At 46.0% G+C, this 14,244-nt stretch overlaps 2 long non-coding RNA genes across 3 annotated transcripts; one reads left to right on the top strand and one right to left on the bottom strand.

The window, feature by feature from the left end:
• Positions 1-1,389: 1,389 nt before the first annotated feature.
• Positions 1,390-6,253, bottom strand: LOC132648932 (uncharacterized). Of its 2 annotated transcripts, none has more exons than XR_009587326.1 (3): positions 6,055-6,253; positions 4,755-4,873; positions 1,390-3,713 (listed from the first exon to the last, which is right to left on the bottom strand). It is a non-coding gene; the product is annotated as an uncharacterized LOC132648932 (long non-coding RNA). The 2 variants fall into 2 exon arrangements; XR_009587325.1 differs by lacking the exon at positions 6,055-6,253 and having other exon boundaries at positions 1,390-3,029; positions 3,634-3,713; positions 4,755-6,043.
• Positions 6,254-6,417: 164 nt separating this feature from the next.
• Positions 6,418-10,121, top strand: LOC132648933 (uncharacterized). Its single transcript, XR_009587327.1, has 3 exons — positions 6,418-6,514; positions 7,102-7,315; positions 9,976-10,121. It is a non-coding gene; the product is annotated as an uncharacterized LOC132648933 (long non-coding RNA).
• The last annotated feature ends 4,123 nt before the right edge of the window (positions 10,122-14,244 follow it).

Raw genomic sequence — 14,244 nt, 5'->3', positions numbered from 1 at the left:
TTGATTGTAACAGGTCAGGGAAGGGTACAGGGGCATGAGAGTTTGTGGAGGTTACATATTGACTTTGGTTTATGATTATGCATTTGTCAAATTTTATACTGTTAAGTAGCGATTTTGCTACACATAAGTTCATACCTCAGTAAACGTGATTGAAAAACTGAAACTTTCCTTAATATGACCTCAAGAGTTTTAAATAGTGCAATTGTGCTGGGCTTTTCCCAGGAGGTCATAAAGCAGACACACACACACCTGGAAATGCCACTGGCCCCGGGTCCCTCCTTGCCTGTCTTGGGCTGAGGTTTGTTTATCATGAAAATAGTGAGCGACGCTCTCACAGGCAGGCAGAGCTCCTGAGGGAAGCGAGCCCAGAGATACTCCACCCCAGATCGTGTTTACTCCTAACTTGCCTCCATCCAGGTGCGACTTAATGATTAGCAAAAACTTTCTCCCTGAGCTGCTGAGCTAAGTTTTAATTAATTCCCTGAGGTCAGCCCCAGCTTCCTGGCTCCCCAGTTTCGTTGCCCCGGGGGACAGCGCAGTGATTACCCGCTCTCAATGAGGGCGCCTCCTCACAGCACAGCAGTCATTACAGCTTCGTCATTATTTCTGTCCCTCAACACGAACAAGGAAAACGTTTGCTGTTCAGCAATGAGCGTAGCACTTTGAGTAATATCCGGTTTGGCCTCGCAGCCGCCCTGGTGTTGAGCCACAGAGGTGTTTATTACTGCCTCGTTTCGGTGACTGGAGAGCTAAGGCCAAGCGGCTGCGAAGTTGTGTGGCCAGGGTCCTCGGAACCTCCCCAGCTCCCCGCACAGGGCGCTGTCCCTGCTGACTGTCCCGCGCAGCCTCCGACACGGCTCACCTGCTCCCTCACAGCTGCCTTGCAGCCGGCCTGTGGAGGGCATCGGTCCCAGCACGGATGAAGACTAAAAACCATCCTAAGACCTCTGCCCTTAGTATGGGTGGGCCCCAAATTTGGCTCAAAAATCTTTAATAGCCAGCTCCAAAAGTTCCAGAGTTAACAGTGTCCGCGAGATAAAGCCCAGACAGAAGTTTCTCCCAAGGACAGTCCTGGAGAGATGAGTTTTTCTGGGCTCTTTCTCCCAGCTGTCCTGGGCGAACCCGGGGCGACTGTGCGGCTCACCTCGCTCGGCTCCTTCCGGGAGCTTGGCTAAGGCAGAACTCGCTCTTAGCACCGCCAGCGCGAAGGTTGTCTCTGTCCACTAGATGTCAGGAGCGGCCTTCCCACTAACAAAATGTCCGGCGGCCCAAGGGCCTGCTGGGAGCAGCCCACCCCGCCACCACTCAGAACCAGGATAAAAACTGCTGTCCTGTTTCTTCTCTGATGAAAAGAGTCAACAGAAGGACTCTTACTCTTGTCTTCATTGTTTTTTACCATTTTATTGAGGCATAATACAAGGACCATAAAACCCCTTCCCTAAACATGTTGAATTCAGTGGGTTTAGGTGATTCACAGGTTATACAACCACTAATCGATTCTGGAAATTTTTTCATGATGCCAAAATTAAGCTCTGCACACAGCAGCCGCTCCCCTTTCCGCGCCCTCCCCATGCCGGGGCCGTCAGCCACTAACCCAGTGTCTCCCTATAGACTTCTATGTTCCAGAAATCGTACATGAAAGAATCATTATGATCTGGGGTGTGGGGCTGGGAGATGCCAGCTGGTAAGAGCACTGGCTGCTCGTCCAGGGACCGGGGCTTGATTCCCAGCTCCCACAGAGCTGCTCACAACCATCCGAACTCCGGTCTCAGAGGTTCTAACGGCCTCTTCTGGCCACCACAGCCGGCAGCCATGCAAGTGGTGCACACATGCATGCGGAAGAAAGTGTTTCTTCAAATTTAATGGCTTTGCTTTGTTCATTTTTAATATATATGTATATAAAACTTTCCCTTCTCTTTTCTCCCTCCAGCTCCTCCCAACCTTGTCCATACCTCCCTCAAATTATATATATGTGTGTGTGTGTGTGTGTGTGTGTGTGTGTAACATTAATGCAGAGAAAGAGACTTATAGATACATATATGCATATATGTATATATACATTATATATTATATTATATATACATGTATGCATCATATGTTAGATATTAAGTATATACATTATATATAAGGTATGTATACATATATGCATATATGTATCTATAAGTCTCTTTCTCTGCATTAGTGTTACACACATACATATGCATACATGCATGTGTGTATGCACAAATATTACTACAACCTGCTGAGTCCATGTTTGTTTGTGTGTTTTCAGGGCTGACCACTGCACTGGATAACCATTAGGGGACTCACCCTCTCCGGCAGTGTTGCAACTAACGTGGCCTTCAGTTCTTTGTTTTCCTTTCCGTGTTAACATGTCCACTGATATCGCCATTGCCGTGCCCTGTTCCTGCAGCCACTTCTAGGAGAGGCTTTTCACAGCAGACTTCTTGGTGTTCTGGCTCTTATCATCCTTCTGTCCCCTCTTCCACGGGTCCCCTGCCACAGATGCAGGAACTGTGATGTCGATGTATCTTTTGAGCCTGAGCTCCCCACAATCTGTTGTTCATCTCTGTGTGGTGTCCAGTGTGTGGGGTCTCCATTTGCTGTAGAGAGAAGATTTTCTGATGAGGGGTGGTAGCTCATTAACATGTGTCTCCTTATACTGTGGGTGTTAGGGTAAGATTTAGAACGTAGAAAGAAATTATACTGGTCTAGGAAAGTGGCAGTGACAAATCCTTTTCTAAGGTTCATGATCTCACTCACTGGGAAAGCTGGCTAGGTCTCTAGTACCAAGGACGATTTCCCGATGCCTTAAGCCACTAGACACCAACGTCTGAGCGCCCTAACTGCATCTTCAGGCACACCCTGCTATGATGGTCACTGCTCACAGGTGCTGCAGCTGGGTGGGAAGCACTAGCGCCTGCTTCACTCCCCTGGCAGCCTGCGTAGAAGGCTTTCGGATTAGATCCAGAGCCAGTAATCCAAGTCCTGGTCCTAAGTACGTAGTGTCTTCAGCAATCACATTCAGCCTGTGAGAGGCAACAAACAGCCACATCATTAGTCTATATTGCCTTGAGAGCCATCTGGACTACCCGGCCAATGATCTGAAAGACTTCTCACGCCTAATACTGGGACCTGACCACTTCCGCTATGGTCCTCATGAGGAGCATGGTCAGCCTAAGTTCATTAACTTCCCTTAATATGTACATAACATATGTAATATAGTAATATATTTATGTTATGTTGTCATAGTATGTAATATTTAATGTTTAATTAACTACATTAATATTATATTTTGCATATGTGCATACACATACAATTGCATCATGTATAATTTGGGGTAATTATAAAATAATTGCTTGAGGCTTTTTCAAACAATCTTGGTATGATTTGTCCTTCGACACACCTTCTCTTTCTGTATTGATCTTCCTCCCTCCTCCCCATTTTTTAGGTTTCCACTAAATATCTTCCATATTCTCCTATTCTCCTCTCAAGTACCCCACCATGATGCCATCATACTTTGCTGGTTTCTGCAGTTACTCCACATTGTATGCTCACCCTGAAGATTTGGAGCTAGGAGGCACAGATGAGAAAAAGTGCGAGGCTTTCTTCCCCCAGGTCTGGGCTACGTACCTCAGTGGAATTTTTCTTTGTCCATCCATTTACCAGCAACTTTCTTGATTTTGTTTTCTTTGCAGTTGTATAGAATTTCACTGTGTAAATGTATCACATTTTCATTAGTTGTTGATATTTAAAGGGCATTTATATTGTTTCAATTTCTCTGCTGTTATGACTAGGGTAGCAATGATCATTAGAAACATGGGAACTTTTAGTTTTGAAAAGTTTAATATAGAGATGTTATATAAACTTTTTCCTGGCCCGTTAGTTACTCAGGAATATATCACTTAATGTCTACAGGTTGTGAATGTTCCTGCTAGAGATCACAGTTCATCATCAAAGAAAGGCAGGAGCTGACGGAAGCCGTGGAGGGTGCTGCTCAGCAGCTTGCTCCCCATGACTTGCTCAGTGTGCCTTCTTATAGAAACCAGGAGCACTAGCGCAGGGATGGCACCACCCTCAATGGGCTGGACCCTCCCCCATCAAGTAAAAACATGACCTATAGGCTTGACTACTTTCTAATCTACAGTCCAGGACTTTAGCTTATGTCAAGTTGACATAAAAGTACCTAGCACAATACTTCTGTCTTAGTCAATGTTCTATTGCTGTGAAGAGACATCAAGACCATGGCAACTCTTATAAAGAAAAACATTCAATTGGGGCTGGCTTACACTTTCAGAGATTTAGTCCCCTGTCATCAAGTTGGGAAGCATGTCAGCATGAAGGCAGACATGGTGCTGGAGACGGAGCTGAGAGTTCTACAGCTGGATCCACAGGCAGCAGGAAGAGCCAGAGCCTCTGGGCCTGTCTTGGGCTTCTGAAACCTCAAAACTCACCTCCAGTGACTCATTTCCTCTTCATCTTTCAAATGGTACCATGCCCTGGTGAGCATTCAGATCCCTGAGCCTACGGGTGCTGTTCGTATTCAAACCACCACAAAGAACATCACACATTCCCATCTTTTTTGATTGCTTTTATTATTTATTTCACATGGTCAGAGAATCTATTTTGTATAATTTCAATCACTTTAACTATTTTGAGCCTTATTTTATAGCATAGCATGTGGTATAACATGAAGAATGTTTCATATTTGAAAACAGTCTGTGTTAGGACCAGGAATGCAGGTCAGCTCTTACCCCGTGTGTCTAAGCTCCCAGGTTTGTTCCCAGTGCAGAAAAGAACAGGTTCATCCGCAGTTGCATCTATAGTTCTGTTCAGATCTTGTACATCCCAGCATATCTTCTGCCTACCTGCTCTATCCATTATTAAAAGTGAAATTTAGGGTTAGCAGAGTACTTCTCCAACACAAAGCCCTGGCTTAGAGCCCCCATCACCACATAAAGCCAAGCCTATGGCACATACCAGTATTCCCAGTACCAGGAACATAAAGGCAGGAGGATCAGAAGTTCAAGGTTATCCTTGGCAACCCAGCAAGTTTAAAGTCAATCTAAGCTATGGAAGACACTGTCTCAAAAAAAAAGTGGGGTTTATAAATTCCCAACTAATTTTGTTGGCTTGCCCACTTGTCTCTTCAACTGCATTGGGTTTTGCTTAATATATATACATATATTATATGTCTATTATTTGCTTTATATATATATGGGTCTATTATTAAGTGGCTGTACAAGTGACCAAAACATTACTATGGGGGCTGGAGAAATGCCTCAGCAGTTGAGAGTACAAGCTGCTCTTCCAGAGGTCCTGAGTTCAAGTCCCAGGGACCACATGGTGGCTCATGACCATCTGTAATAGGACCTGAAGCCCTCTTCCACATGCAGAAATCCATACAGACAGAAAACTCATATACATAAATAAATAAATAAATAAATAAATAAATCTCCTTTTCTGAAGAAAAAATGTTATTACTATAGATGAAGAACTCTATTGTTGCCAGAGATAGCAGTACATTCCTTTAATCCCAGTGCTCAAGAGACAGAGGCAGGCGGATCTCTGTGAGTTTGAGGACAGCCTGGTCTACAATGCCAGTCCCAGAACAGCCAGGGCTGTTACACAGAGAAAACTTGTCTTGAAGAACTGAAGAAAAAAGGGAAGAAAATAACTTTATTGTTTTTTTGTTTTTTTTCCATTTTCAGTGTTTGTGACAAAGTCTCACTATGTAGCTTTGTCTGGCCAGGAACTCACTGTGTGCCCAGCCTGGCCTTGAACCTGCTCCTACCTCTGCCTCCTGCGTGTTCAGATGATGGGCATCACACCTAGTTTAAGAAGAACACTTTAAAAAATGGTAAGTGGTAGAGGTTTAGTCTATTCTGATAGAAAGAAAAATATTAAAGTGTAAATAAATGAAACAATAGAACCAAAACCAACAAATAAAATTATCTAAGATATCGTTAAGCTGACCAAAACTAAGTGAATAAATAAAAACAAGGGAAATAGTTAAGTTACTAAATCAGGACAGAAGGAGACATCACTACTTACCTTACAGAAATACAAATTCTGAAGAAGAAACGAAAAAGAGGTAATGGTATCTTCCTAGTAACTCCACCATCCAGATTTCTGCGGGGGAGCATGCCTCTGCCAAGCCTCCTGTATGAGCTGCACTGTTTGTGTCTTTGTATCTCTTTAAATCTCTCACTGGAAACCGGCGTGTTAAATAGTGTAAAGATGGTTCTAGAGAGGAGATTTGTGGCTACTGTGTGCTTTTGTGGCTGCAGCTGCTGCTGATCTTGTGTCTTTCCGAGCTGATTTTAAACTGCCATGTTTGACCAGTGAAGAATCTGGTTAGCTTCGGAGTCAAATCACAAAACAGAGATTTCCTTCGCTCTCTCTCCCTTCCTGGTAGGTGCCCCACCCACTGCTGAGGGGCGGTATCTGTTGCCTTCAGGACACCAGCTGGCTAGACCTCTGACCTAGAATTCACTTCCTGCAGCTCCTGGAGGTGAGAGATGCACAGCTGGGGGGGAGGTGCTGCCTCGAGACCCCTGAGTAAGGGCCGCTGGAAGACCCCCCGGACATCCCTACACTGTCATCACAAATTTTGGCCAGACTGTCTTTTGCTTCAGTGACTAGCACCTCCAGGCAGTGGGAAGTTTGAAATCACCACTCGCTGTGTGAGGAGACCAAATGAACACTAGCCTCTGAATGCAGCTGTGCCCATTTGCAGACAGTGACCCTCCTCTAGGACGGGCTCTTTAAGAATCATGAAGCCGGCTTGCTGCCTGCAGCTTCCTGCAGACCCATTATATTTGGGTCTGAGGTTTCAAGGTTGGAAGTGGAAAAGGGTGAGAATAAAACTCATTAAATACTGCTATGCTCACTGCTCTTATGACAGTTGGCCATTTCCCTGAGGAACAAGCAGGGAAACGCTTTGTGGACTGATGTATTTTTTGGTTCACTTCTAGAGTTGTGGAAAACCTTGATTTTAAACATTTTTGCTAGTAACTTCCTGTTTTACTTCACCATCCAGGAACTAGGAACTGCTTCCTCCTGCTCTGATGTTCTAATCACATTTTTTTTTTTTACTAGTCCCTGGGACTTTGGGAGAAAAATAACACGAGGAAGCATATTGGAGCAGCCGCTGAGGAACTGGAATGACATTGCCTAAGGAAACTAAAACTTGAACTACAAGGCCCAGCCATCTGACTTCCAGGCAATACCTCAAAGAAAGGGAACGGCTTCACTGTTCTCCCACTTCTTGGTAGCATTCCTTCAGGGAGTGAAAACAAGCCTCCAATGACCAGTAAGTAGACAATTAAACTGCAGTGAGACATTACCCACTCCCACTTGACACAGCATGGATAAGATCAGAAGGCAGCATGCGGAGTGAAATACGTCCCACAAAGATAGAAATCCACGCCTTTAACCCCAGCACTTGGGGGCAGAGGCAGGCAGATCTCTGAGTTTGAGGCCAGCCTGGTCCACGTGGTGAGCTCTGCCACGCAAGTGCACCCCTGACATTGGGCCCTAAAAGCTTTTTTTTTTTTTAGTCCTGGCTGTCCTGGAGTTTACTATGTAAACCAGACTAGCCTTAAACTACAGATATTCTCCTGCCTCTGACTCCAGAGTGCAGGGATCAAAGGCATGTGCCACCACATCTAGCCCTCAAAACGTTTTAAAATAGTGGTTGCCTCCGTGGACTAGAAAGGAGGAAATGAGGATATGTAGGTCAAAGGCTACAAAGAAACACACTAGTTCATGCACAACATGAAGTGTAGAGTTGTATTATACTGTATTGGTGGACTTTGCCAAATGAGTGGTTTAGCTGCTCTTGTCACACCAAAAGAAAAACCTGTGAAATAGTGGACATGTCAACTTGCTACTTTGCTGTCTAGATTATTACATACCATATGTTGTATATCTTAATATACACAACAAAATTTACACCATGAATTGGAGAGACAGAGAAACAGCCCTAAAAAGAAAGCTTTCATCAAGGGTTCAGTCAGCCTCCCTCCGACCCCAGAGCTAAGGAGTCCCCGAGACAAGGTGCCGAGGGCAGGAACTACAACTCCATCCTGAGCAGCTCCGGGGCGCCTCGGAGCCACAGCCAGGCTGGAATGGAGTTGCTGTGTACAGGGCAAGGTGGAAAACTGTCATGCTGTTCGTAAATTGGCTCCTGAGTGCTTCACGAACCACTTTCAAGGCAGTTCATGCCTGTCTTGAAAACAGGAACCGTTTTCTGCTCCAGAACCTACAGAATCATGAGCAACATTTACAACTGCCACAGCTGCTTTTCCATTCCATCCCTAAACTGGTGTAGCAGACAGAGAGGTAGAGAAACAAATGTCTTTTTCATGCTGTAGATGTATTTAAAATGAAGCAATGTCAGCAAGGAGTTGATAGCACTTTAGATGTTTGTTTTCAACCACCCAAAAACTTTTTTGTTGCTGTTGTTTAAAAAAATGTGTTTAGTCAGGGTCTCACTAGGTAGCCCTTGCTGGCCCGGTATTAGCTGTGCGTCCCAGGCTAGTCTGGAATTAGCTATCTAGACTAGGCTGGCCCAGAACAGAGATCTGCCTGCCTCTTAACTTTTATTTTATGTTTACATATTTGTGTGTGTGTAAATGCATGTGTTTGTGAGTATGTGTATGTGTGTATTTATATGTGTGTGTTTGTGTGTATATGTGTATGTGTGAAAGTATGTGTGTATATGTGTGTTTGTATGTATGTATGTGCTTGCTTGTATGTTTGTGTGTGTGTGCATGTGTGTCTGACTGTATGTGAGTGTGTGGGGTGTGTAGGGTGTAGGGGGGTGTGCGAATGCCACATGTGTGCAGATATCCACAGAGGCCGGAAGAGAGTGTTGGATCTCTTGGAGTTACAGATGTTGTGAACCGCCCTTTCAGAGGATACTGGGATCCTCTGCTGAGCCATCTCTCCAGCTCCCCGACCAAACTTTTGCTTTGTTTTGTTTTCTGAGAGAGGGTCTCACTTTTTCGCCCTGGCTGGCCTGGAACTCTTTACACAGACCAGGCTGGCATCTGTGGCCTGGGAGGAGAATACTGCAGGGGTGGGCCACCACACCTAGCCAGGGTTTTAACTCAGCCGATAAATCCACGGTGATCAGTGGTCATCATCGACTTTACGGGCTTTAGAATCTGAGGAACACATCTCTAAGGTGTCTGTGGGAGAACTTCCAGGAAGGTGTGACTAAAGAAGGGGGCCCTCGTGAGTGCGGCGGGCGCCTGACTAAAGAGGGGAGGGTGCTAAACACCCGAATTCACCTCTGCTTCCTGAGTGCACAGTGCGACCAGCAGCCTCTTGTCCCGTGCCTTTCCCCATGACGGACTGAGCCCTTACTTTCTTAATCCGTGAGCCAGCACCGCTCTTTCTTTCCCTCCTTAAGCTGCAGTGACATTTTGTCACAGTCGGGAAAATGCTAACACAAGATTCTGCAGTAACGTGCCTTTATTAATATTAGCAGATCACTTGAAGCCCTTTTGAGCACAGGCCCAGCCGCCCTGCTCATCCCCCTCCTGTTAGGGTGGCCTGTCCTATCTGCCTTCCATATAGAGCAAAATGATGAGAATTCGGATAAACCAGCCTCGTTCCTTCCTGCCAGGATAGTTTCAGCTGGACGGCTCAGTGGGAAAGGGTGTCCTCCCCAACCCTGTCTCCAACAGCCTTGTTGGGGTCCTGCCCCTGTGCCAGGATGGGCACAAGTTACCCCACAGCTGCCCCTTTCTTGTCCGGCCCAGGGACCGATTACACAGCACTCCAAAATGAGACTACAAGTTGGGGCCTTCTCTATATAACTCATTCTCTACATCACACAAGCAAAAGAACCCTTGCACATCTGAGTTTTTTAAAGAAAAGGGCTCCATATAGACATTTTCTTTCTCTCAAGCTCCAGATTTTAACCAAATCATACCATAACTTTCTCTGTCCCGATTTCCTCAGGTTCTCAGTGGGGAGGAGCTATACCCAGTTCCACATTTGACGAAGACAGATGTGTGTTGCAACCAAGCCACTTAGGAAGCAAACATTTCGTCATAACGGATTAATTTTTAACCCAAATCAATAAAGCTTAGTTTTGTATTAAAAAATCATGTGTCATTTCCTTTCTTATTTTTGATTCTGTTTCTTGATACAGGGTTTCTCAGTGTAGCCTTGGCTATCCTTGATCTCACTCTGTAGACCAGGCTGGCCTCAAACTCAGAGATCCACCTGCCTTTGCCTCCTGAGTGCTGGGATTAAAGATTGCACCAGCTCTAGAAATCCCATATCATTCCTAATGTTAGTGTCTGTAGTCCTTGCGGGACACCAACCCTAGTGTCACAGACCCAAGGTTGAGCTGCTTGGTTAGGCACTGCGAGTCTCTCAGAGGCCGCCATAATGGGTGCAAACGCCAAACTCCGACCCACACTGTTTCTGTGTCTCTGACAAGAGGGAAAAGGGGTTATAGCGTCCTCTAGCACATGTGGCACCTCCTGTTGGAACTGGTGTCCAGTGACTTCAACCATTTTTGCTGGGAATAATTAAACATCATCTTAGAACTCGAAAGAGCAGCAGGCAGGAGTCACACTCTACACACAAATGCATTTAACACGAGAAATGCACAGGGTGCTGGGGGCCAAAAACTCTTCAGCCACCCTTTCCCATGCCCGCTGTGGGCATCCTCATGACCAGAAGAAACCCAAAAATCTAATGCAAGGCATTCGACATCCACCTGTTTAAACTGCTCAAGTATTGCCTTGGATTACAAGAATGATATTTGCTCTAGCTGTTTACAGACCCTGACTTTTCTCCTGATCCTAGGCCTCACCCCATTCCTGATGCACATTGACCTCTGACCCTCCAAGCTGAGGGCTCAGCTCCAGTCCACACCTTACGAGATTGCTGGCCTGACCTGTGCTCTCTGACCAGCCCCTGCTACCATTCCATCCGGGGGCCCCACCTCCTCCCAATCCTAGCCTGCCCAGTCCTGGCTAGACTTTATTTGAACTCTGAAGTTTAAAGGAGTGAGAGTATGAGGGACTGAGGGTTGTTTGCATCTGGACAGTGAGGGGAGATAGCAGGAGACACGGGCAGAGGCCACCATGTGCACAGCTTTATGAGCAGCAGCGAGGAACTCAGGCTTGCTGTTCAGTACCATGGGGTCCAGCAGACAACGGACAGAAGAGAGGTCAAGTAGAGGCCTATCGCCAGGCAACTACAGCAGGCCGCCAAGGGAGGGCCGTGCTCTACTAAGCTGGTACGGATGGTGATCAGAGAAGGGCGTGGCACTGCCAAACCAGAAACAGAGCCGTCAGGGCTTAGGGAAGCTCACACCGGTAGAACTGAAGGGAAAAGAAAACTTGAAAAGGAGCCCTGCCTCCACTTCCTGAGTATTGGGCTCTTGGCATGTGCTAATACTGTACACAGTTGGTGTAGGTCTGGGGCTGAGACACAGGTTTTGGGCATCTGACTAAGCAAGTACTCAACAGCTGAGCTGCATCCTCAGACCAATACTGTATCTGAGTTTTAATTACACATCCTTCAGAAAAAGAAAGAGGGCTGGCGGGATGACTCAGCCAAAAAAGGTTCCAGCCAGCAAAGGTGACAACCTGTATTGGACATGAAGAACCACGTGGTAGAGGAAAGGGACTGACCCTCACAAGTTGTTCTTTAACTTCCACATCTGCACCCTGGCACGTGTGCACGCACGCGAGCGCACACGCACGCACGCATACGCACGCATGCATGCACGCATGCAATTTTTTTTAATTTTAAAAATGCAACAAAAAGTGACGCTTGAGGAAAAGAACAAGATATGCAGGCAAACTGACGTGGCAATTCAGATGCTGTTATGAAGCTGTGTTCCCGGCCTGCTGTGGCCGTGGAGACATGGGGCAGACCTAGACAGGAATTTTTCTCTTGATTTTGCTGTTATTGTAAGATTATCTTTTAAAATAGTCTGTTTAGCCCAACCTTGTGGTACACACCTTTAATTCCAGTACTCAGGAAGCAGGGGCAAATGAATCTCTGAGATCAATGCCAGCCTGGTTTACAGAGGGAGTCCCAGGACAGCCAGGGCTACACAGAGAAACCCTGAATCAGAGACAGAGAGAATTTAGTAAGGTGACTACTTAAAAACAGGTATACAAAACTCAAATGATAAATGAAGCAGCAGTTATATGAAACAAATGACTCTTTTATAATAAATAACAAAAATATGATAAAGCGGACATGATGGCACATAACTTTAACCTAAGCACTCAGGAGACAGAAGCAGGAGGATCTCTGACTTCCAGACCAGCCTTGTCTACAGAGCAAGCTCCAGGACGTCCACCAAGAGAAACGAGGCCTGCGTGGATCTACTCCAGGTTCTCCGTGTACATATTATGGCTGTTAGCCGGGTGTTCTTGTGGGACTCCTAACCTTGGGAGCAGGCGTGTCTTGACTCTTTTGCCTACTCTTACAATTCTTTCCCTCCTTTGGGGTTGAATTTCCAGCTTCAGTGTGAGGGCTCCTGCATTGGCTTATTGTATTCTGTTTTGTGGTATTTGGTTGTTGTCTCTTGGAGGCCTGCTTCTTTTCGGTGAGAGACAGAGGGACCCAGGAAAGAGAAAAGGAGTGGGTCAGGAAGGGGTGGGGGAGGGAAAACTGCTCAAGATGTCCTGCACGAAAGAAGAATCTATTTTCAGTGAAAGATACACATAATAAAAAGAAATTTAAAGATGGCAAAATAAGAATATACTTGCAAAATATCTAATATTCATTGAGCACCTGTGTGTATGTGTCAGTGTGTGAGAGTGTGTGTGTGTGTGTGAATAAGTGTGTGTGTGTGTGTGTGAGAGAGAGAGAGAGAGAGAGAGAGAGAGAGAGAGAGAGACAGGGTCTTATGTAGTCTAGGGTGGGCTGGAAGTCACTACATAGCTAGGGCTGACTTTGAACTCCTGATCCTCCTGTCTCCACTTCCCTCTACTTCTCATCACTATTGGGATGCGAGGAGTGTGCCGCCTGGTTTCTGGGGTTCTGTAAAAGTGAACACTTTGCCCCCTTGAGCCCAGGCATATCCAATGTCTATATGAACATATTTTAAACCACTTTCTTTGGGACTGAGGATATAACTCAGTGGTGGAGCACTTGCCTAGCAAAATATTTAACCCTGCCCCAGCACAGCAGAACAAGAAAGAAAGAAAGAAAGAAAGAAAGAAAGAAAGAAAGAAAGAAAGAAAGAAAGAGAAAGGAAGGAAGGAAGGAAGGAAGGAAGAAAGAAAGAAAGAAAGAAAGAAAGAAAGAAAGAAAGAAAGAAAGAGAGGGAGAAAGAGCAAGAAGAAGAAAAGAAGGAAAGAGGCCACTGTGCCATTGCTGTGCAGCCCTCAAGGCTGTCCATGAGTTGCTCCTGGGAGAAAAGAGCTCAGGCAAAAGAGGAAAGAAGAAATCAGAGCCTGACCACCTAGGGTCTGTGTCAGTCCTGACCTGGTCCTGCAGCTTCACTGTACTGAGTTGTCATCAGGTTCCTAAGGCAGCTTCCTGCTTCTTACCTGACTCTCCCTAGATCAGGCAAACACAGGAGCAGGGCAAGGCACTGGGAGCCATGAAGGGACCGCAAGCCTCTTCTTCCCCTCATGGATACATGAGGAGTTGAGTGCCAACAGATCATAGAGTCCAACAGATCATAGAGCTCATAGCGAAACCGGGACTAACTCAGGTCTCCAGACCCTTCTGTTCCCTGCCTGCCTTTCTTCCTTCCTTCCTTGTCTCCTCTTTTTCCTTCAGTTTCTGGGGCCTTGAGGCCTTGAATCTGATAGGAGCAGTCAGCTCAAAGAGTGTTTTCTAGGAGCCAGTGATAGGGTTCAGCTAGCAAAAGTGCTTTCTGTGCGAGAACCTCTGTCAAGGCGCCAGAAAATAACCACAGAGTTATCCTCTGACCTCCACGTGTTCACCTTGGTACACACACACACACACACACACTCATAACACTAAAAAGACAATCAAAGTCTGTGGAGATGAATCAACAGGCAAAGGCGTTTGCTGCCGAGCCTGACGACCTAAGCACTGTGCCTGGTACTCATGTGGTAGAAGGATAGAGCCAACTCCCACAGGTTGTCACCTGACCTCCACAACGGCACCATAGCACACACGCTCACAAGCACGCACGCACACTCTCATAAGGTTTAATATAATAGTTAAACTTTTTTTAAGTGCCCTCTTTCAGTTCAGGACTCGAGCACAGAAGGCCAG

The sequence above is a fragment of the Meriones unguiculatus genome, chromosome 18 (genome assembly GCF_030254825.1).
Source record: "Meriones unguiculatus strain TT.TT164.6M chromosome 18, Bangor_MerUng_6.1, whole genome shotgun sequence".
In the NCBI taxonomy this organism is placed as follows: Eukaryota; Metazoa; Chordata; class Mammalia; order Rodentia; family Muridae; genus Meriones; species Meriones unguiculatus.
This window is presented reverse-complemented; position numbering and strand designations above follow the sequence as displayed.